The sequence below is a fragment of the Alexandromys fortis genome, unplaced genomic scaffold (assembly GCF_014885135.2).
Source record: "Alexandromys fortis isolate MF-2015 unplaced genomic scaffold, M_Fortis_MF-2015_v1.1 scaffold_129, whole genome shotgun sequence".
NCBI lineage: Eukaryota > Metazoa > Chordata > Mammalia > Rodentia > Cricetidae > Alexandromys > Alexandromys fortis.
In genome coordinates, this window is record NW_026068022.1 from 2,291,450 (window position 1) to 2,313,816 (window position 22,367).

The 22,367-nt window shown below is 39.9% G+C and overlaps 1 protein-coding gene and 1 non-coding gene across 3 annotated transcripts in view; one reads left to right on the top strand and one right to left on the bottom strand.

Annotated features, from left to right (window-relative positions):
* Positions 1–22,367, top strand: part of Sbf2 (SET binding factor 2) — a 371,745-nt gene that overhangs the window by 266,159 nt on the left and 83,219 nt on the right. The window lies entirely within an intron of this gene.
* Positions 523–627, bottom strand: LOC126514484 (U6 spliceosomal RNA). Its single transcript, XR_007595584.1, has one exon. It is a non-coding gene; the product is annotated as a U6 spliceosomal RNA (small nuclear RNA).

Here is a 22,367-nt window from a genome sequence, read left to right on the forward strand (position 1 = left end):
GGTCCTGACTTCCTTGCTCATGTTCTCCCTCCTTCTGCTCCTCATTTGGACCTTGGAAGCTCAGTCCAGTGCTCCAATGTGGGTCTCTGTCTCTATCTCCATCCATCGCCAGATGAAGGTTCTATGGTGATATGGAAGATATTTGTCAGTATGGCTATAGGATAGGGTCATTTCAGATTCCCTCTCCTCAGTTGCCCAAAGTTCTGGCTGGGGACATCTCCCTGGACACCTGCGAGCCCCTCTAGAGTCAAGTCTCTTGCCAACCCTAAGATGGCTCCCTTAATTAGGATATATATTTCTCTGCTCCCATGTCCACCCTTCCTTTATCCCATCCATCCCATTCCCCCAAGCTCCCCCCAATCTCCCCTTCTCACATTTCTCACCCCATTTCCTCTTGGCCCCATGCCACCTCATCCCAAGTTCCCAGTTTTTGCCCATCAATCTTGTCTACTTCCCATATCCAGATGGATGACTATATGTTTTTCTTTGGGTTCACCTTCTTATTTAGCTTCTCTAGGATCAAAAAATATGGAATGCTTCACGAATTTGCATGTCATCCTTGCGCAGGGGCCATGCTAATCTTCTGTATTGTTCCAATTTTAGTATATGTGCTGCCGAAGCGAGCACAAGGAGGAATGTCATTATTGACAGCACATATTGGCAGTTTGTCAGTCCTTTTTCTCGTTTTTTTTTTTAATTAAAAGCATAGGAACAGAGATGGGCTCATCACTTTATGATCTCCAAGGCAAAGTCCATAATGGTTTTGTTTAGTTGTGAGTTGTATATTATTTTAGAATGTATAAGCCAAAATAAAAAATTTAGCAGGAAATTAAAGAACTGTAAAATTATGCAGAAATACACCTACAACTGGCATGACACACAGACCTCTCTGGTGTACACTGGGGATGTCCCTCTTCTCATGTGTCAGATGAAGGGTTGAGTCCATCAATGACCTTTCCTGCTGTTTTTGATACTGCACAGTGTGTCTCTGTGCCCTGATTTAATTTGATACGTTTATAAATGGCAATGTTTTATTAGCATAAATAAGTTATCTGTCATTTTGTGTCTTCTGATTGTACAGTACACATGGTGATTGTTATCCTAATGAGTTCAGAGTGCCCAGCCTCTGGTAGTTAACTCCTTGAACAGTGAACTTGCTGCTCTGTATATACTGTATAATCAGGGCAGAAGACAGCCTGCTAGCTACCATCTAGTGTTAGGACAGTGCTGTCACCCCAACAAGAAACCTCATGTCCCTTCCCAAACAGCAGTGAATCTACTTTCTGTTGAGTCTTCCTTTGGAGGCATTTCACATGAGTAAAATCATATAATATATATATATATTCTTTTTTTGTTCTTCTCTCATATATTACATCCTGAGCACAGTTTGCTCTCCCTCCTTCCTTTATTATTATTTTGTTCTTATTTTATTTATTTACTTTAATATGTGTTCATGTATGTGTGTGTGCACATGGGTGCATGTGCATATGTGTGTACTCAGATGTTGAGATGAAATGACAATGACCGGTATCTTCGTCAGTCACTCTCCATTTTATTTTTGAGACTGGGTCTCATTGAATCTGGAAATGACACATTTGGCTTGACTAACTAGCCAGCAAGCTCCAGGTATCTCAGCTCAGGTCCTTATGCTTGTACAGCAAGTGCTTTATCAACTGAGTCAGTTTTCCCAGCTTTTCAATATATGTTCTTCTGTGTCTCACTTCTTCACCAAGCATAATGGTTCTGAGTCTCATTCATGCTATGAATCATTATCTTTACATCTTTTAATTTTGAAATAAGAATTCTTTCAACACATACCTATAGTGGCTACCAAAAGCTGAGGTTAGGAGGCTCATCAGTTTGAGACCTGGACTCATAGCAAGATAAACAGACCAGGAGTAGAAAAGGATGCACCATCTATATTCAGAATGCTTAAGCTTTATGTTTTATTTCAGTTAATTCTGTATTCAATGCAGAATTGAGCTAATCCCCATTTAATAAATATATGTATATAATACAAAGGTCATGATTTCTCAGTTTGGAGACAAATTTTATCGTAATTTTGCAGGTCTTTAATTTCTTCCTAAATTTTAACTTAGGAATATAGATCCTTTAAACATGCACAACTAAAATAAATGTTTTTGTGTAGTAATATGAGCAGCAGGGCTGCGTCCCCAGCATCCCGGCTCCCGGCCGCCTGCTAGCTTATGCTCCGCAATAACAACACACAAATTGTATTCATTTAAACACTGCTTGGCCCATTTGCTCTAGCCCTTACTGGCTAATTCTGATATCCCGATCAACCCATCTCTAATAAACTGTGTAGGACCAGTCTTACCGGGAAAGATTCAGCGTGTCTGACCTGGCAGCTTGCTTCATCGCGTGCGTCTGGCTCTGAGAGGAGCTGCATGATTTCTGAGCTTACTTCCTCTTCCTCCCAGCATTCTGTTCTGTTTACTCTGCCTATCTAAATTCTGCCCTATCAGATGGGCCAAGGCAATTTATTAGCCAATGACCTTCCTCCATCATTTCCCTTTTTCTGTTTAAACAAAAAGGAAAGGCTTTAACTTTAACATAGCAAAATTATATATAACAAAACAGTTATCAAGTAAAAATTACAATATTTACATCTATTACATATATTACAATATATTACAACTAAGGAAAACTATAACTATCTATTTTTCAACTCCATCAAAGACCTAAGTAAATGAGAAGTAAGCAACTTACAAAACTCTAAAAATCACAGAGACATCTCGCTGCCTGGACAGTCACCCAAAGTTCTTTTGTACCGCTGGGGCATCCATCTTCAGCCTACAGGCCCATAGTATCCAGCAGACTCTTCCATGAAGCAGGAAATTTCAAAGACAGTTCAGTCACTTTCTGCTGTGTCCTGCAGAATGTCTCTCAGACTCTTTCGTGAATCAGGAACCCCGAAAGATCATCTCACCTTTAGGCAAGTTCAGCAGTCCTCTCTCTGTGGGTTCTTTGTGTCCAGTTTATGCAACAGTCCAGGCAAGAGCAGTTTCTTGCCCAAATGGCTATCAAACTCCATAAGGATCCTCTCCGATGCCCATCTTCTTCCTGAAGTAGATTGGTGCTGCCAGGAGCAGAGTGTCTCATTGTCATGAAAAACCCTAAGTTATTAAAACATTAAATAGCATATTCTGTAGTCTTTGAAAGATATGAAGAATGCCGATCTAACTGAAATATATATCTATATATCTAGAAAATCTAACTAACATGACTACAAACTTGACTATTATTAATGATTATCCATTAACAACCTATATACATTACAAAATTAACCTTAAATTAAAATAACTAAAGCAAAATCCATATCAATGTAAATTATTCATACCTATATCATCTCCCCCTTTAAATGTAAAAGAACATTTATAAACAATATTTGGGAATATGGGTGCAGTTATTTCTTTCCAAACTGCTTCCTGCTGAATGGGGGCGCTGTTAATCATATCTTTCATAGGGTAACCTTTGTGCCAGGGTCATCTCAGTTAGCAGTTGAGCAAAGCAATTTTTGAGGGTGTTCACAGCAACCTTTCAGGAGGGCGTGGTCTATCATACCTGTGTTCCAGGTGCAGGGTTAGCGCTCCCCGGGTCAGAGCTCAGTCTGATCAGAGCAGGTCTGGCAGCAGCTGAATACCCAGATCTAAGTGTGGGTAGCAGAAGTGAGACACATAAGCCAGAGAAGCCACAGAGGAGTTGTACCAGGAAGCCATGGTAACTCAACCACTTAGTAGATCAAGCCATGCAGGTGGTCACAGGCCAAATCACTGCAGTGGGCCAACCAAGCCAAGCCTTACACAGAAGGGTAGTTCAGCTGCATGGGATTGGAGGAGGCTTTGAGGGTCTGGGCAAGGCCTAGCAATGTCATGGACTCAGGCTACATGGGCACCATTCTGTTGGCATACCAATGAGTTCCATAGTAGCCCTTAATGGAGTATAACAAAGACTTATTTCTTGGGGGATAAACTCACAGAAAGGGTAGAAATCCACAATCCCCTACATATGCTGGGAGCTGGAACTGAATCTAGCAGCAAAGAGAGCCAGGCACACTTTTCATCTGCATTTATAGTATATGAAACCACGCCCAAAGTGGTCCAGTATCTTAAAGGCTATTGGCTGAAGGAGTTCCCACAACACTTGCATACAGGCAAATCATTTGGAGGCATTCTCTTGATTGAGAATACCTCTCCCTGTACATCTTACAGCTTGTGTTGATAATCAACCAGTCAGTACAGTTGTTCATGCTTGCATTTACAGCACTCAAGAAATGTAGGTAGTTATTGCCCATCCTGAACTAAATTTGAACAAGACCTTATCTCAAAAGAAAATCTACTGCTAGGGATTTTTTAATTGATTATTAATAATAAAATTAAAAACAAAGTAAGTATAAGCTGCCAATTTGTAGCTTGTACTTTGTGGACCTGTAGAGAAAAAAAATAGAATTTGCATATTTTTAACTTCAGAGATAGATCTAATTTAAATTATAAGTTTGAAAGACTTCTACAAGAGATACCTAAGACAGAAGAGAAATGAATACAAAAGGCCAGAAACTTGGAAAACTGTAACAAAATGGGAAGAAAGCCAAATTATGAGACTGCACACAAGAGCCTCATTGTGGGGAAGGGGTGGGAAGGTCAAGCAGGCTACACAATGCCTTCTTGGAAGAACAGTCAAAGTTACTAATTTGATCAACTTTTAATATGTACTGCTATTAAAAATTAACTGAAAATATTGAAAAAGGGAGTATAATTATGGGCCAAAGTCAGATACTACTTTATTAAACAGTAGCATAGAATTTGATTTACTCTTTATTTTCTTTCTAGAAAACTGTGGCAGATTGAAGAATTGTTTGACAGTAAGAATGGTTAAGAACAGTGTCTCCTTCCTAAATATGAGATAACAGGAAATGGGGGAGAGGGTACCCAGTAGAAGGTCATGGAGAAGATGGAGTCTGTCCTTGCAGAGTACTTCCTAACTGTTAGGAATTTTTCCTAATGCAAGCTCTTTGCTGACACAAAATCCCAATCAAGCCAAATCACAACTAACCAAATTAAGAAATATCCAGGTCTAAGGGTATTCCTGTGCTCTCAGGTAGCCCCAAGGGGAAACCTGGAGGCCACAAATGCAACCACTGGGGCGGGGGAGGAAAGAGACCACCAGGAAACTTTCCAGGGAATCAGTTTAAATAGACTGAGGGCGTGGTCAAGATTTTGGTGGGCTCCTCAGGCGAATAGGGTCAAGACTTGGCAGGCACAGGGATGGGGCTTCCAAAGATGGAGGCCAGAGACCGGGGCTTACATTCCAGACTGTTTGTATAAGGGATAACAGGAAGCTGAGGTGATTTGTTGACTAACATCTAGGCTCTCTTAGGAAAAGGGGGCTTTGATTCAGGTCTGGCTACTTCCTTCGGGCATAGGACAATGTGGGGAGGGGAGAGCTAGGTGTTTATGGGTCCACACTCAGCAAGAGGTGTGGCTGGAAAGGCATCCCATGTACTGTCATCCTGGAGATGTCAGGCATTTGTTCTTTGGGGGAGGTGAGAAGGCAGGTGTCTAGGAAAAAAATACTGTTATCACCAAAGATGAGTGTGCCGGGATGAGGAGCAGGTAGACCCTTCATTGTGGCATCCTGGAAAACCAGAGGGTGGAGGTCCTGTCTGCTGGACAGACCAAGTGTCCTGAGTGGGGGCCCGCTTGAGCCTGGAGAGTTGGTACCAACATGGGTGTCCCAGGAGCTTGGCAGCCAAGGGGGTGGTAAGGATTACCGTGTGAGGTCCTGTCCATCAAGGTTTGAAAGACCTAGGAGTTAACTGTTTGAGGAGTACTCTGCCCCCTGGGGAGAGCGGGGCAGGTTTGGGGGCATTAGGGTCCACTGGAATGGGGGCAGGGAGACAACTGGTGAATGGAAAAGGCTTAAAAAGGAGAGGTAGGGTAGGTACCCCACCAGTGGAGGTGTTTGGACTGGGAGGTGATGGTTAAGGAAAAGGGGCCTGCCATAAAGTAGCTCAAAAGGTCTCAGGCCCATAGGAGAACATGAGGTGGCTCTGAGGCGAGTAAGGGCAATGGGGAGAAGGGAGGGCCAAGATAACCTGAGTTCAATGGAGAGCTTGGTTAGTTGTTGTTTGATGAATCCGTTGTCCATCTGGATGGTTGGTGAAACACCAAATTGAGGGATGGTGTGGTCCAGGAGTACCTGAGCCACCATGTCTGCTGTTTCCCTAGAGACCGGAAACACTTCTATCCATCCTGTAAAAGTGTCCACAAGTGTTAAGAGATAACGGAGTTTTTTATGAGTGGGCATATGAGTGAAATCAACCTGCCAATCTTTGCCCGGTTGGTGTCCAAGAAGCTGGTGTAGAGACTGACGTATGTGGAGATCCCCTTGTGGGTTGGCTTGGGCACACATCTGGCAAGAGGAGTGAACCTGTAAAATAGAATCTTGGAGATGGGTGGGGTCAAAAAGGGGCTCCAAGAAGTGGAACAAAGCTTTGGGGAAGCGACTAAGGATTTCTCAACCCAGTAAAGGTGCTAGGCAAGCAGATATCACTAAGAAAGAATGAGAAAAAAAAATGTCCTGCAAGAATGCAGGGCAGTGACAAAGTTTTAAGTGGGAGGAATGGGTCCAGTCTACCCCCATAACATAAGGCCCGAGTGAGATGTTAAAACAGAATAGGTAGCTCCCGTGTCCAATATAAAAGTAATGGACTTACCTGCTACCTGCAGCTTTACCCAATGCTCGGATAGGGTTACGGATATACCATGTCTGGGCAGTGTCAATCCTCTGCAAGGCTGAGAAGTTTGAAGGCTGGCACAGTTTCACTTGCCAATGTTGGTGAGGCCAGACCTCCATGGCATGGCATAGAGGACAAGCCCACACGGAGGCATTGTGATTTCCAGTGTCCAGGTTGCTGGCAGATAGAGCACAACCTTGGAGTAGGTATAGTGCAATATCGTGCCACATTTAGGCCGCACTTGAAACAGCTTGCCTGTGAGGTTGACTTAGGCTGGGCTCCATCAGGATAGAGCCTTGTGGTTGGCTTCCCTTGTCCCACTTCCTGCGACCTTAGGGCGACTGCTAAAGCCTGTAGGGTAGTTGCCTGTTATATAGCCTTGTCTGTCAGGAAGACTCAGCTGATTCTTCTCGGGCATTAAAAACTTTAAAGGCCATTTTCACCAATTCCCGTATAGGGGTTTGGGGACCCTCCTCAGCCTTTCTTAACTTTTTCCTAATATCTGGTGCTGACTGAAAAATAAAGTGGGTAGCCAAGACCGTGGCTTCTGCTGGGGAGGCTGGATCTAGCCTGGTATATTGGACCATGGTCTCTTGTAACCAATTTAAAAATATGGCTGGATTTTCATCTGCTAGCTATGTAATCTCTCAGAGTTTGTCAAAATTAACTACTTTTTCTGAGACCATTTCCATACCCTGAAGGAGAAAGTAGGCTGTGATGTCCCGCCTCTGTCGGCCACTTTGGCCAGGTTGGTAGTCCCAGTTTGGTTCTGTGGCCGGCACAACCACTTCCCCCACAGGGACTGTACTGTCTATCAAATGAGTCTGGTCTGTATATTGCCTAGCTGCTACATGAATTCTTTTTCGCTCCTCAGGAGTAAGAGTAGAAGCTTGGATGATGTAATAGTCATGCCAGGTAAGATTGTAGGTCTGGGACAAATAATGAAACTAATGGTTCCATGCTAAATTAGTTGATAATACAAATTTTGCTAACATTGTGTAGTTGTATACCTTCTGTGACTCAGACTATTGTGTCACCATTAATAATATTCTTCCTTGTGGTTAAAAATCTAATTTTATTTGCTTTTTCACAATACCTGTGAGTTTTGAAGGAATTTTTTACAAGCATAAAATACACATAGCAATTCAAAATTTCAAGATTAGCAAATAATAGTTTGTTTCTATTCAAGCATGCCCTAGAATGAATTTTCTGAAATCATTTCTGTCTGTTGTTTGCATTTTGAGTGTCTCTCAGATCAACAAGATGTTTGTATTGGGCCAGAATCCTTATCTAATTGTTAGGTAATTTGTTTCCCAGTTAGAATTTTTTTTTTTTTTTTTTTTTTTTTTTTTTTTTTTTTTTGGTTTTTCGAGACAGGGTTTCTCTGTGGCTTTGGAGCCTGTCCTGGCACTAGCTCTGTAGACCAGGCTGGTCTCGAACTCACAGAGATCCGCCTGCCTCTGCCTCCCGAGTGCTGGGATTAAAGGTGTGCGCCACCATCGCCTGGCCCCAGTTAGAAATTTGATAACTAGATTTTACCTTGTAAAAATAATGCTATGTTACAAGGAAGGCTGTGGGGAAAGCAAACTTTTGTACTTTGTTGTTTTTCTTTTAAAAAAAAAAGTTATTTGTTTAAGAAAGAAGTTAAGGAGAGTTGCAGACATTATATTTGACCAGAGTGAAAACTTGTTGTCTTTTCTATCCAAGAGAGTTAACTGAAGCTTACATCAGTGTGTACAGATGCCAAAGTGTAATCATGAGAAATCAGCACAACAGGAGTGGAATTTGATCCTAAGAAGGGATTGGGAGTTTAGAAAATTATCTAGACAATATCACTTTATTTAGAACTAGTAAACTTTAAATTTTACAGAATAACTGACTCGTATGGTTGAGGGAGATACGCCGTTGTGTAACAATGAGCAGTTACTTGTTACTAAGACAACCATATGCTCAGTTTTAGTGACTCTGTTTCTGTGTTTTAAAGCTTGAATGTGATAGTACATTTTAGAATTACCACATCTCTCGTGTGCAAAAAAATGTTCATGGTTACAGTATAATATGTCCTTAGATACCAGGAGCTATACAATAAAACATGTTTCTGAATACAGATCTTAATTTACCTAAACATTGCATCTATTCTTTATATCTTTTACTTACCTTCAGATTTTTTTCTTGATCTTAAAAATTGAACAAAACAAGTTTCCATATTGAAAAATGTTTTAGGAATACTTACTTTGTTACACACACACACGTGAAATATCAGTTCTTTTATCTTCATAATTTTTGTGTGTGTACAAATTTTTGGGTTTGGTTTGGTTTGGTTTGGTTTGGTTTGGTTTGGTTTGAGACAGGTTCCCTCACTGTTCAGTCCAGCCTGGGCTTAACTCAGTATCCTCCTCCTTCAGCCTCCTAATACTAGATTATAGGCAGTATGCTACCATATTTAATTTGCATATATAATCTTAAAACTATCATCAAGGGATTGAAGTGATGGCTTACAGATTAAGGGTACTTTCTGCTCTTGAAGAGCCCTTAAGCTTGTTCCTAGCATGCACGTAGCAACTCATAGACAACTCTAGTTGCAGGGGATCCAGTGCCTTCTTCAGACCTTTGCAGGCCCTGCACACACGTGGTGCAAATGCATACATTCAGGAAAAACACATATAGACATAAAATAAAAATAAAAGAATCTTTTTAAAACATATCATCAATCCCATTTTCTTTTTGTTGTCAGTAGTCAGTACTTTCAGTGGCTTCTTTAAGCAGAAAATAGACTAGGGCACATATCTCTGAGAGACAGTTATAAATAAATTGTAGATTCCTGTTTCTTTGAATTAACTTTGAACATCATCCTTGAAACCCAAGCCATTATTAAAAACATTTTTTAAAAAACACACAGAATTCTACAGCAAGACACTTGAATACCTCCTTTTAAGGTAACCACAATCTACTCACTCATTAAATGTGGAAAATGTGATGGCAAAGGTAGTTTGAAGTCAAGCACAGAATGCCTAGAATGCCATGTTAAGGAGTTTAGACTAATATTATTCTCTAGTCTCTAAGGACTATACAGTACTAAACTTTCAGGAGCTTAGAGCAGTGCAGATAAGGAGGCTTGAGAGATTGATAGGCCATTAGCAGGCCAGCACAAAAAACTGGCATTCATGAGGCAATTTAGGGAGAAATGCAGATAGGTACTAAGAATTGCTATCCTGGATGCCTAGAAACCAGAGAATGCAAGTGAGTAAAGCGAGCCTAAGGAAGAGCAGGTTCCTATCTGCAGGGCAGCCACTGTTCAGCTCCAGCAGCTGTAGTCATGCAAGAATATTGTTAATACATCTATGTTTGTTTGGAGAAAATTATAAATTTGGACATTATATAAAAATGTCTTCTTTTTTATTTGCGTGTTCTCTCTCTGTTGTTTAATTAGTTTGGATAGGGGTTTGTCAATCTTGTTGATTTTCTCCAAGAACCAACTTTTTGTTTCATTGATTATTTGGACTGTTTTCTGTGTTTCTATTTTGTTGATTTCAGCCCTCAGTTTGATTATTTCCAGTCTTCTACTCCTACTGGGCACAACTGCTTCTTTTTTTTCTAAAGCTTTCAGGTGTGCTGTTAAGTCCCCAATGTATGCCTTCTCCGTTTTCTTTAAGTGGGCACTTAGTGCTATGAACTTTCCTCTTAGCACTGCTTTCATCGTGTCCCATAGGTTTGAGTATAGCCTTTGCTGGAGAGGTTGTGGAGAAAGGGGTACACTCATCCATTGCTGGTGGGAATGCAAATTTATGCAACCACTTTGGAAAGCAGTGTGGCGGTTTCTCAGAAAATTAGGGATCAACCTACCCCTGGACCCAGCAATACCACTCTTGGGAATATACCCAAGAGAGGCCTTATCATACAACAAAATTATATGCTCTACTATGTTCATAGCAGCATTGTTTGTAATAGCCAGAACCTGGAAACAACCTAGATGCCCTTCAATGGAAAAATGGATGAAGAAAGTATGGAATATATACATATTAGAGTACTACTCAGCAGTAAAAAACAAGGACTGGATGGAAATAGAAAACACTATCCTGAGTGAGGTAAGCCAGACCCAAAAAGAGGAACATGGGATGTACTCACTCATATTTGGTTTCTAGCCATAAACAAAGGACATTGAGCCTATAATTAGTGATCCTAGAGAAGCTAAATAAGGAGAACCCAAAGAAAAACATATAGGCATCCTCCTGAATATTAACCTTCATCAGGTGATGAAAGGAGACAGAGACCCACATTGGAGCACCGACAAAAATCTCAGGTCCAAATCAGGAGCAGGAGAGAGAGCACGAGCAAGGAACTCAGGACCGCGAGGGGAGCACCAACACACTGAGACAATGGGGATGTTCTATTGGGAACTCACCAAGGCCAGCTGGCCTGGATCTGAAAAAGCCTGGGATAATACCGGACTCGCTGAACATAGTGGACAATGAGGACTACTGAGAACTCAAGAACAATGGCAATGGGTTTTTGATCCTACTGCACGAACTGGATTTGTGGGAGCCTAGGCAGTTTGGATGCTCACCTTACTAGACCTGGATGGAGGTGGGTGGTCCTTGGACTTCCCACAGGGCAGGGAAACTTGATTGCTCTTTGGGCTAATGAGGGAGGGGGAGTGGCGGGGAAGAGTCAGAAATCTTTAATAAATAAATAAAAATTTTTAAAAAAAGTCTTCTTTTGAACTAATTAAAAAATAAAAGTTCTGGATAAGGGGTGTATTAAGTGCTTGATTCTAAGCACAAGGACCAACGTTCAACTCCTCAGCAGCCATTAAAAGCCAAGCTTGGTGGTGTGTGCCTGTCATCCCAGCCCTAGGGGTGTAGAGACAGGCAGATCCTGGGGAGTTACTGATCAACAATTTAAAGGAAACAATGAGCTCCAGGTTCCATGTGATATCCCATCTCAAAATACAAAGTAGAGCTAGATAGCACAAGAAGATATCCAAAGTCAGCCTCTTGTTTCTACATAATGGTAAGAGCATATCTATCTGTCTGTCTGTCTGTCTACCTATCTACCAATCTATCTCTATCTCTGTCTTTCTGTCTGCTTGTCTGTCACACACATACTTTTTCTTATAAACCTCCTAAATAACCAAAGTAAAATGTGTAAACTACCTACAGCTGATGGGATGTCAGCTTCATAATCTTTCACTTTTAATTCTGACTATAAAACCTTATGGTGTATTATAAGCGTGGTGGTTTGAATGAAAATGGCTCCCATAACCTCATATATTTGAATACTTGGTCCCTAGTTGGATGGAACTGTTTTTGGAAGGATTACAAGATTTGGCCTTGTTGGATGAAGTGTGTCATTGATGAGAGTAGGCTTTGAGGTTTCAAAAGACCGTGCAATTTCTTGTTGGATCCCATCCTCTGACTTGTGGTTATTGTCTTAACATGTAAGCTCTCAGCTATTGCTTCAGTACCATGCCTGCTTCCATTCTCCTTGCCATGATGGTCATGGACTAACCTTCCGAAACTGTAAGCAAGCCCCCAATAAACTCTGAGTCATGATGTCTTATCACAGCAATAGAAAGGTACCTGAGACATTAGTGAAAAGCCCTAAAATGGGAATCAGATCTGAATTTGAACTCTGGCTTATTCTGAGATCTTAAACAAATGTCTGGGAGAGTGATAAGTAAAGGTGGGATGAGGTGGTACACGTAGAGCATCTGCTGGAGTGACTGGTGTATAGTAAATGCACAGTGAATGTTGATGGGATGAAGAACAGGATGGAATTCCGCTGCAGATTGAATGTCTACTTCATCAGTCACTGCATATGCACAGAGGTACAGAAGAGACACAGTTCCTAATCTCACAGAGCATGGTTGAAGTTCCACACTCAGGCCAGCATTCATAATTACTATCCTATACTACCTGGAGTGGGTCTGTATTCTCCATTACTATCTGTAATTCTAGCTAGAGCAGGAAGCAAAAAATCTCTCATTTATACTGACTTTCACACCAGTGAACATGTAAGCAAACTAAATACACACATATAAATACATATACATATAAATACATTTGTGTGTATTTGGTGCTGTTGAATAAACCTAAGACTCCACACATACTAGGCAAGCTTCCTACCAATGCATTATCTTTCTAGCCCCAAGAAAAATACCTATACTTGTTTATAGCTTTATCTGTATAAATAGCTTTTCCTCTATAATCAATAGCAAAGAGTATTGCCCTTCACAGTGCTGAAAAGCATTTTGACCCTGATTCACAGTGGAAGAGAATGATCTTTGTGAATGAGCTGAAGTGTTCCAGTGGGATTTTTTCCTATATTTTTCTATGCCCTTTCACCTCCTTAGGGCCCCTCAATAGTTCTGGTACCTGCTCTGGTACTACTTGATTGCCTGATACTTTGATTTTTCAGTGGACTTTACTATATTCATTAGGTTGTAGGTTTTCTGGCCTTAGGATAGAAATTATAGTTTTGAGATACCTGCTACATGCTTTAATTGGAAAATGTAGAACTCATGACTGTCTTTATGAATAACTAAAGTACAGATTTTTACCAACTCTTTGTCCCTAAATCAAACTTTGTAAATAGAGTATTCGTCTAGTTTAATTTTGGTTAGTCAGCACTTTTCCCTTTATAGTAGTCAGCATTGTTAACATTTTTAAGAAGTCATAGACTTGATGGGGATCTGTGGGGGAGCTGCTGAGTTACAGAAGAAATGATTGCAGCAGGAAGTGAACTGTGTACTATTATAAACACTCAGTGACTCAGCAGATTCCCTTTCTGTCTGAAGTGCAAGCATTTTGTTTTTTATTTCTCTAGCTTTACAGTTGTCCTTTTGGCACTGATAGGTTTTCCTGTGATTTGAGAGATGTAAAGACAAACTGCTTTCACGGCTCTGAGTATTGATTGGGATAATGGAAGCAGGGGAGCCCTCAGTCAACAGAGTGCTGTACTTGTGATGATGGGGGATTACAATGAAGAAGTCATAGAACCATCTGGAATGCCTGGGAGAAATTGGTCTGTTTTGTTGTACCCTTGGTGGATATTTTTAGCTAATAAAATTAGATTTAGAATTTTAATCTTAGAAGCGAGGCTGAAAATATGTAACTAATCTTTTAGAATTTGGCAAGTTCTCTGTGCATCTCTAAAATCTGCAGCAGTAATAGGACTGAGATAGGCATTTCTGAGGATGATGTCAGTAAATGATAAAGATTTCCTGGGCTTGATAGTGCAGCTTATTAGTAGAGTACCAGTTTCGAAGTAATGATGTCCCAGCACCCACATTAGGCAGCGCACAATGGCCTATAACTCCCAGCTTCAGGTAATCTAATATCCTCTTCTGGCCTCTACAGGCACCAGTACTTATGTGCACATACCCATACTCAGACAGACAGACAAACAGACACGCATTGAATAAAGAAATTAAAGAAGACAGAATAAATATTGTAAAAATAGTTATATTAGCTAAAGCAGTCTACAAGATTTAATGCAGTCGCTGTCAAAATTCTAGTGACATCCCTCATCGAATAGTAAAATAATCCAAAAATTCATTTGTAAGCACAAAAGACCATGGACAGCCAAATAAATAATAAGCAGAAGGAGCAATGCTGGAGCCATCACAATACCTGATCTCAAAATATACCACAGAGCCATAGTAGCAAAAAAACAGTATGTTACTGGCACAAAACAAACACATAGACCAGCAAAATAGAATAGAGGACCCAGAAGTAAACCAATTTAACTACAGCCACATAATTTTCAACCAGGTTATTTAAAAACTGAAAAGAGATTACCTCTCTAACTGTGAAAATTGAGTAGGTATATATCAAACAATGAAACTATTCACATCTCTCACCATACACAAAAATTAATTCAAAATGGGATCAAAGATTTTAATGTAATATTTAGAAACTTAGAAGATGCTGAAGGAAGAAATAGGTTAAAAAGATACTCCAAGATTTTAGCATAGGCAAGAACGTTTTTAAAGAACTCTATTAGGAAATAATCCCAAGAAATCACAAATGAAATTAAATGAAATGTAAAGCCTTTTGCATAATAAAAAATGGTTATCAGAATGAAAAGAAGCCTGTAGAGTTGGGGAAAGTCATTGCCAGCTAACCTGAGACAGGGGCTTAATGTCTAATAAATACAGAGAACTGCCAAAATTACCAAGACAAGTAAATAAATCGGTAAATGGGCTAACAAACTTGAGGCAGTTCTTTGAAGAAGAACTACAAATAACCAACAAGCATTTGAGAATGTATGCAACATCTGTATCCATTAAAGAAATGCAAACTATAACTGCTTTAAGATCCATGGCTGTCACAAAGAACACATGACAGCAAAGACTAACAAGAATGTAGGGAAAGAGGAATCCTTACTCACTGCAGGTAAAAATACAAGCTGGTGCAGCCACCAAAAAAGTCTGTGGAGATTCCTAAACCTAAAAATATAACTACCATATTACCCAGCTAGGGGCTGGAGAGATGGCTCCATGGTTAAGATTGCTTGCCATTGCAGAAAACCTGGATTCAATTCCCAGCACCCACATGGTAGTTCACAACCATAATTCCAGTTCCTTCAGATCTGATACCCTCTCCTGACCTCTTCAAGTACCAGGCACACACATGGTACACATACATACAGCAGACAAACACCCCAACACACAAATTAAACAAAATTACCACTCCTAAGTATCTACCTGAAGCAATTTAAGTAGACATACTATAAAGATACTTGCACATCCAGTGTTAATTACAGCACTATTCACAATAGCATGAAATGGAACCAGTCTAGATAAAGAAAATGTGGCATATACAGTGGACATTTTTTAAACATAAAGAAAGCCAGCCAACAAACCACAATCCCAGAGAACTTAGACAACAATACGGACACTAAGAGAGACTTACGTAGATATAATCTACATGGGAAGTAGAAAGTAGAAAAAGACAAGATCTCCTGAGTAAATTGGGAGCATGGGAACCTTGGGGGAGGACTTAAGAGGGGAGGGCAGAGACAGGGAGGGGAGCAGAGAAAAATGTAAAGCTCAATAAATATCAATAAAAATAAATAAATAAAGATTCAAATAAGCACCCAGAAAAAAAGTTAAAAAAAATAGTGTGGCATTAAATATCCACCTATGAGCTAGGATTAAAGGTGTGTGCCACCACCACCCAGCAATTTTCACCTTGATTTTTTTTGATGGGGGGGGGTGTGTGGGTGTGTAACTATTACGTAACTTTTCCTGGGAAATTGTGAACAAATTTTCTCTTTGCGCCACAAAGGAAACAGAAAATAAACCGAAGTAATAATTCCACCAAGTCCAACTTATTGGGGCTGCTTCTTACAGGAGTGTTGTTATGTTATGTTTTAGTCTTTTGCCACTTTTGTAAGGCCCACCACCCAGATCCCAAATAATTTACACATGGAGGCTTACTCTTCATTATGAATGTCTGGCTGGCCTTAGCTTGACTTGTTTCTTGCCAGCTTTTCTTAAATTATCCCAACTACCTTTTGCCTCTGGGATTTTTATCTTTCTTAACTCTGTATATCTTACTTTCCTCCTTACTCCGTGGCTGACTGGGGAACTGACCCCTGATATCCTCCTCGCCTTGTTCTCTTCTTACACTATTTGTTCTTTCCTCTGTCTCGGTTCTCCTTCCATTTATTTTCTCTGCCTGCTAGCCTCCCCCCATCCTCGCTCCTGCCTCGCTGTTCCTCTCTGTCACACTGTACGTCTCTCTTACAACCATCAGGTGTTAGACAGGCACTGTAATACAGCTTCACAGAGTTAAACGCAGTATAAACAAAAGTCACACACCTGAAACTAATATTCCCCAACAAAACATAGATGATTCGAAGGCAAAGCCCTACCCTGGCATGATTGATGATTCATACATCAATACAAAGCCATATTCCTAGAGCTCCCTTCCCTGCACAGTTTATAACCAACTTGGTCTTAAAGTTTGTTCTCCCTCACAGTTGTTACTGCTTATAAGATTGGGTAGAGGCCTTGTCTATAAGTTACAGGAACTTCCTCTGACTCCTAAATAGTTTGCTTCCTGGCCTTTTAAATTTTGTTACTATCCTAAATATTAAGAAGTCTTCATCCCTGATGGAATGTTTCAAATCAAAGGAAATTGCTTTGCAACACTGGGTATCCTGATTCATGTTTACCTGTGAAGTACTCAGGTCAAGATCAGGTATCTTTCTCAATTATTTTTCACCTTAGTTTTTGGGACATAGTCTTTCACTGAACCTGGAACTCACTGATTTCACTAGAATGACTGGCCAGTGAAAAAGCCCAGGAGCCTCCTACTTCCCCTCTGATATGATGAGATGGTAGCGTATGCATTATACCTACCTTTTCACCTAGGGTCTGGTGACCAAAACCAGAACCTCATGCTTATCAGCAAGCAGTTTATTGACTAGGCCATTTCCCAGTACCTTCTCTAAATTTTATGTAAACATAGCCATAGCATAGTTGACTCATTTTCTGAAACATAAAGAGTGCTTCATTTGTAAGCATATTATTATGGTAACCATTTTAGTAGCAGCATGATATTCAAGTGTGTTGATAAGGTGCTGATTATTTGCCTTTTTTTCTCTACAGTGAGCATTAAAGTCACTAACTTTGTAAGGAGTAGCTACTGAAAAAAAAACTCAACAATAAATGGTATGCATGTGCATTTGATGTGTATGTCTACTTTCCCAGGCCTGGGATTACATGCCTTGTGGTCCTTTGCATTGCCATATCTTGCTTTTATGAGTGCTAGTCACCTAAACTCAGATCTTCATACTTACACCCCAACTATTCTCAATTGAGCTACCTCCTCAGTGCCCAAAGTAAGCTTTTTTGCTGAGCTTTAGATCCACTTGCAATTACATGTAGTGAGAGACACAGTCTCACTTTTTGTCTATTATACATATTACACTTAGGTCCCTGAAATTATACCCTGTTAGGATCTGCTATTTTTGTTTATTACATTGTAATAAGCCTTTTATCCTCTCAGTTTGCATTGCCATTATAAGCACAGTATTTAGGTTTGTCAGTAATCACATACTCTGTGATTATCATCTTCTCACATAGATTTTAGAAACTTTGTACACAAGAACATCATAGTGCATGACATTGAGTAAATGAAAATATGGATTTCTAATAAACACTTGAGGATAGGGTGTTTTCATTTCTTTATTTCTAAACTTAGGTTTAAGAATCTCTAAATATTTAAAATCCCCACATTTATAAATATATTAATGAAAGGAAGGCCAAACTACTATGCTACTATGATTTCATGTTTCTCCTTTTGGCAATGTCTCAGGTATTGAGTACATGAGTGAGAGATGTTACGAAGATCACGTCTTACTACTCCTATTGATCCCACCTATTGCCTATCAACAGCTCTAATATCACAAGAGACAGACAGTGCCTCTTAAGATGGTACCATCTGTAAAGTGTTCTTGCCAGACAATCCTGAATCTAATCAGACCACTAGACATTGCCAGTCCACAGGAAACACAGGCGCCATAAGAATGTTAAATGATAGTACACAACTATAGTAAGCAGCTGCTAGAGGATAAATAAATGGTTCCTTTTTTTTTCCAACTAAGTCCAGAACAGATTAGAACAGAACCTAGAGTAGAACTGATCTGCGTGCTTGTCATACTAATGCTACTATGTGTCCTTATTTGAATCCTACCTGAATTAAACAAAACTGTAAAGTAACAGTGAAGATGAGGGGGAAAGGGAAATTTCTTACAATTGGAAGGCAATTGGAAATTCAGACCCCAAGCTGAGATTTTTATGTTAAAAAAGCACTAGTTAACTATTTTGAATAGTGGATTTGCAAAAGCTCTCCATGAAATAATTTGTTATTGGGATAACCAGTGGTACAGATGACCTAGGAATCCTATTTCTTGAGACTTCTCTCAAGTATTCCACACACTATTGAGCAGTACTGAAACTCAGGCAGGTTTGGTAGCACATGCCTATAATCCCATCATTTAGATGGAGGCCGGGTTATTGTGAGTTCAAGATCATCTTTGGCTACATAGCAGGTTTGTAGTCAGCCAATCCAAAAGAGACCTGATCCAAAAGTGGTACTGGAACTATCACAAGATGACAGTTGACTTGTGTTTTGGTGTTCATGCCCCATTGTCTGTTGTAGCAAAGAGTTAGAAACAACCTCACTTGAAACAGAAAGATGCTGTATATTCTTACAGTAGAATTCCCAGCTGTAGCTCTGATGCCTACTGGCAATGCCTCAGTTTTCTCATGTTACCGAAATGGGAAGTAGTAGTGGACTGCTTTGAGGACTGAATTAATAATAAATACAGTAAGGGAATCCTCATCAACTTAGATAGTTCTGCATTACTCTTCAAGATCATTACATGTTTATGACATTAGACCTTCCAGCTAGCCTTCTTCCCTCTGAGTCCCATAAATGAATTGTGATCCATTTCTAGCCAGACAGACTTGAGACAGCTCCTTCATACTCACATAACTCCTGATCATCTCCTCGGGTACTGTGGGTCAGTCTGTGAGGGTCTCAGTTGGGCCTGCTGTTTGGTAAGCATCATGAGTCTGTTCTCCACATCCCGTCTCATGCTGGGTCTCTTTTGAAAGCTTTGTAGAAAATGAATGGCACTGTTTAATCTAGTACCTTCAGGGCTATTTTTTCTAGATAAGGAAGGAAGTCAAAACATTCTTAAATATCGTACAAAATTGGATGACTAAATATCATTTGTTTTTAGGACATAATTATAAGAAGTGTTATGAACTGTAGAGTAAATATTTGTGCCAGAATAAGGGTGAAAGAAATGTCATTTGACAAGTGTCTCCTATCACCACCCTCTCACCCTCAGGACAGTCACTAAGAGAGCACATGGACCAGTTTGGGAAACCTTCCCAGAAAACGCTTGCTACCAAAGAAGTGATTGACTAGATGAGAGACAGTTTTGTTCATAGTTACTTATTTTCCCAGTTTACTAGACCTGTGCTACTGTCACTGGTTCCACTGATCTGAAACCCTAAAAGGTATCATTGCATCTCTTTACCCATAATTGTATTAAAGTTCCATTTTATAGAATGTGGTAATTTTTGTGTCTTAAGGAAAATGTAGTCAGATGTGGTAGAGAAGGCTACTAACCCTATGACACCTTACCTTAACCTGAAGCAGGAGACTCCTGAATTTGAAGCCTGCCTGCGATGATTAGATAGTGAATTCTAGAACAGCTGAGACCCTTTTGTTACATACATACCACCGCCTCATTTCTGTGTGACTTGGGAAAATCTGTTCTCACAGAGTCTCAAATGGTCAGTGAAGACATCCAATATTCCTTCTACCTACTTTTTCCAAAGTTCTGCCTCTGTAATTGCCAGTTGAAACTATGATGATGTCTAGGCAGAAAAGGTTTCACTGCCCTCTGCTGGTACTAAGAACATAGTTGTCCATCGGCACAATATCAATACTAAGTGGAACAAGTATTCCCTCCTCACAATTGAGCTTAGCATGAAATCACCAAGAAAGAAGGCATATTTCATGCTCTAAAGAGGTAATAAATTTTTAAGTGCTTAGGAATTAGTGATTTCTCATACATAGCTTAAGCAGATGCTATAGCTATTTGTGGACTAGCTTGCTGCCACAAAAATTACCTTATGATCCCTTCATTGTGTTGTAATTTCACCTAGAAAACAAACTGTGGCTCTGACTATTTGGGCCACGGTCATTTTTTACACCATTTTTTCTGCCTTTGTTGAAAAAAAATTTAGAAAAGTTTTATATATTTATTTAGTTTATGTGTAAACTAAACTATTTCAGTGGATATGTGACCAGGAAAAGCAATATGGATCATGGCTGAGAGTAATGCTTAAGAAGAAAGGCAGGGCTTCATTAACCCGTCAGATTCATGGAGATTCTCCTAAACCTAGAGACTGATACGGACAGCTCAGTTTTCTGAATTCATCTATATTCATATCATGTCAAGACGACAGACTGTTTAGAGCTTCCATGTTTACAGTGTGCTACGTTTGTAAGAAATGGTTCTACCTTGGGTTAGACTCAAGGGGAAGGCAACTTAGAATTGTGTTTTGGGGGAAAGGGTATGAGGCAGGGTCTCTCTACATAGTCCTGGCTGCCCTGGAGCTCACTATGTAGACTAAACTAGCTTTGACCTTACATAGATCCATTTACCTCTGCCTCCCAGGTGCTAGGATTAAAGACGTGTGCCATTACACCCAGCTCAGAATTATACTTGATCTTATTTAAATTTTATGTTTCTACAATCTCTTTGAGACATGTATGACATGTTTTCTCTCATGCAAAATCTAAGAAGCTCATATGTTTATAATATGACATGAAAGTAGAAGGAGGACTATTTGGGGAGGAAGAGAATGGGGAATAATGGGTAAAACTGAACAAACTACAATGGTATGAAAATGTCAAAATAAAATAAAAAGTCTCATTCAGAATAAGTCTTTGTACTGAAGTGAAGATCTAAAATGTATAAACCACTCACTAGGGTCTTTATGTAGAGTCTGGAAGGAACACATGATTCAGTGCAGTTTTTGCTACCACAACAAGCAGAACCACGCACATTTTTGCCCATGAATTCTCATGGAAGAAAACATCTGAAGTGAGTAAATGAGACATCATGAGAACCAAACATGACCTTCCCCTCTTTCTGCCTCATGGTCAGCATCTATTTATACCTTATATAAGGAACTACAGTTTTAGCTAGTCACCTCCATAGCAGTGCACAGCCTTGTCTTGAAAGGAACTTGCATTGTATATGGCACATTGATTCTTGCAGGCAAAATCGCAGTCACCCTGCTTGTAAGTGTGTAAGACTAAATTTCATGGTATACTTGGTGCTTGCTCTAGCTTTATTTAAGGTTGGTATGTCCTAGATAAAGAAGGAAAATACTTCAAACATAGCATTCTAATGATATCTTACTTAGGTTACAGAATTCTAAAAATGAACTTTTGCTTCATAATTATGTATATAAACTTAACAGTAATGATCTTTAGTATTGAACATTTCAGAAGATAATTCGGCTTATTAAATTGCTTAAAAAGAAAATTTATCAGAAACTATACTTCTAATTACAAAAAAACAGATTCATTCAATACAGAAGATGAAATAGATCACAATTTTTCAATATTTCCTGTTAGGTTATTTATTATTTGCTAAGAAGTGGCGAGTTAATTATTTAATGTATTTTTAAACTACACCATAGTAAGAAATGGTGGTATTTTTATAACCTCAGCACTCATAAGGCTAAGGCAAGAAGATTAAGAATTCTGAGACACCCAAACTGCCTAGGCTTCCACGAAACCAATAGGTACAGTAGGATCAAAAACCCATTGCCATTGTTCTTGAGGTCTCAGTAGTCCTCATTGTCCACTATGTTCAGCGAGACCGGTTTTAACCCAGGCTTTTTCAGACCCAGGCCAGCTGGCCTTGGTGAGTTCCCGATAGAACATCCCCATTGTCTCAGTGTGTGGGTGCACCCCTCGCGGTCCTGAGTTCCTTGCTCGTGCTCTCTCTCCTTCTGCTCCTGATTTGGACCTTGAGATTTCAGTCCGGTGCTCCAATGTGGGTC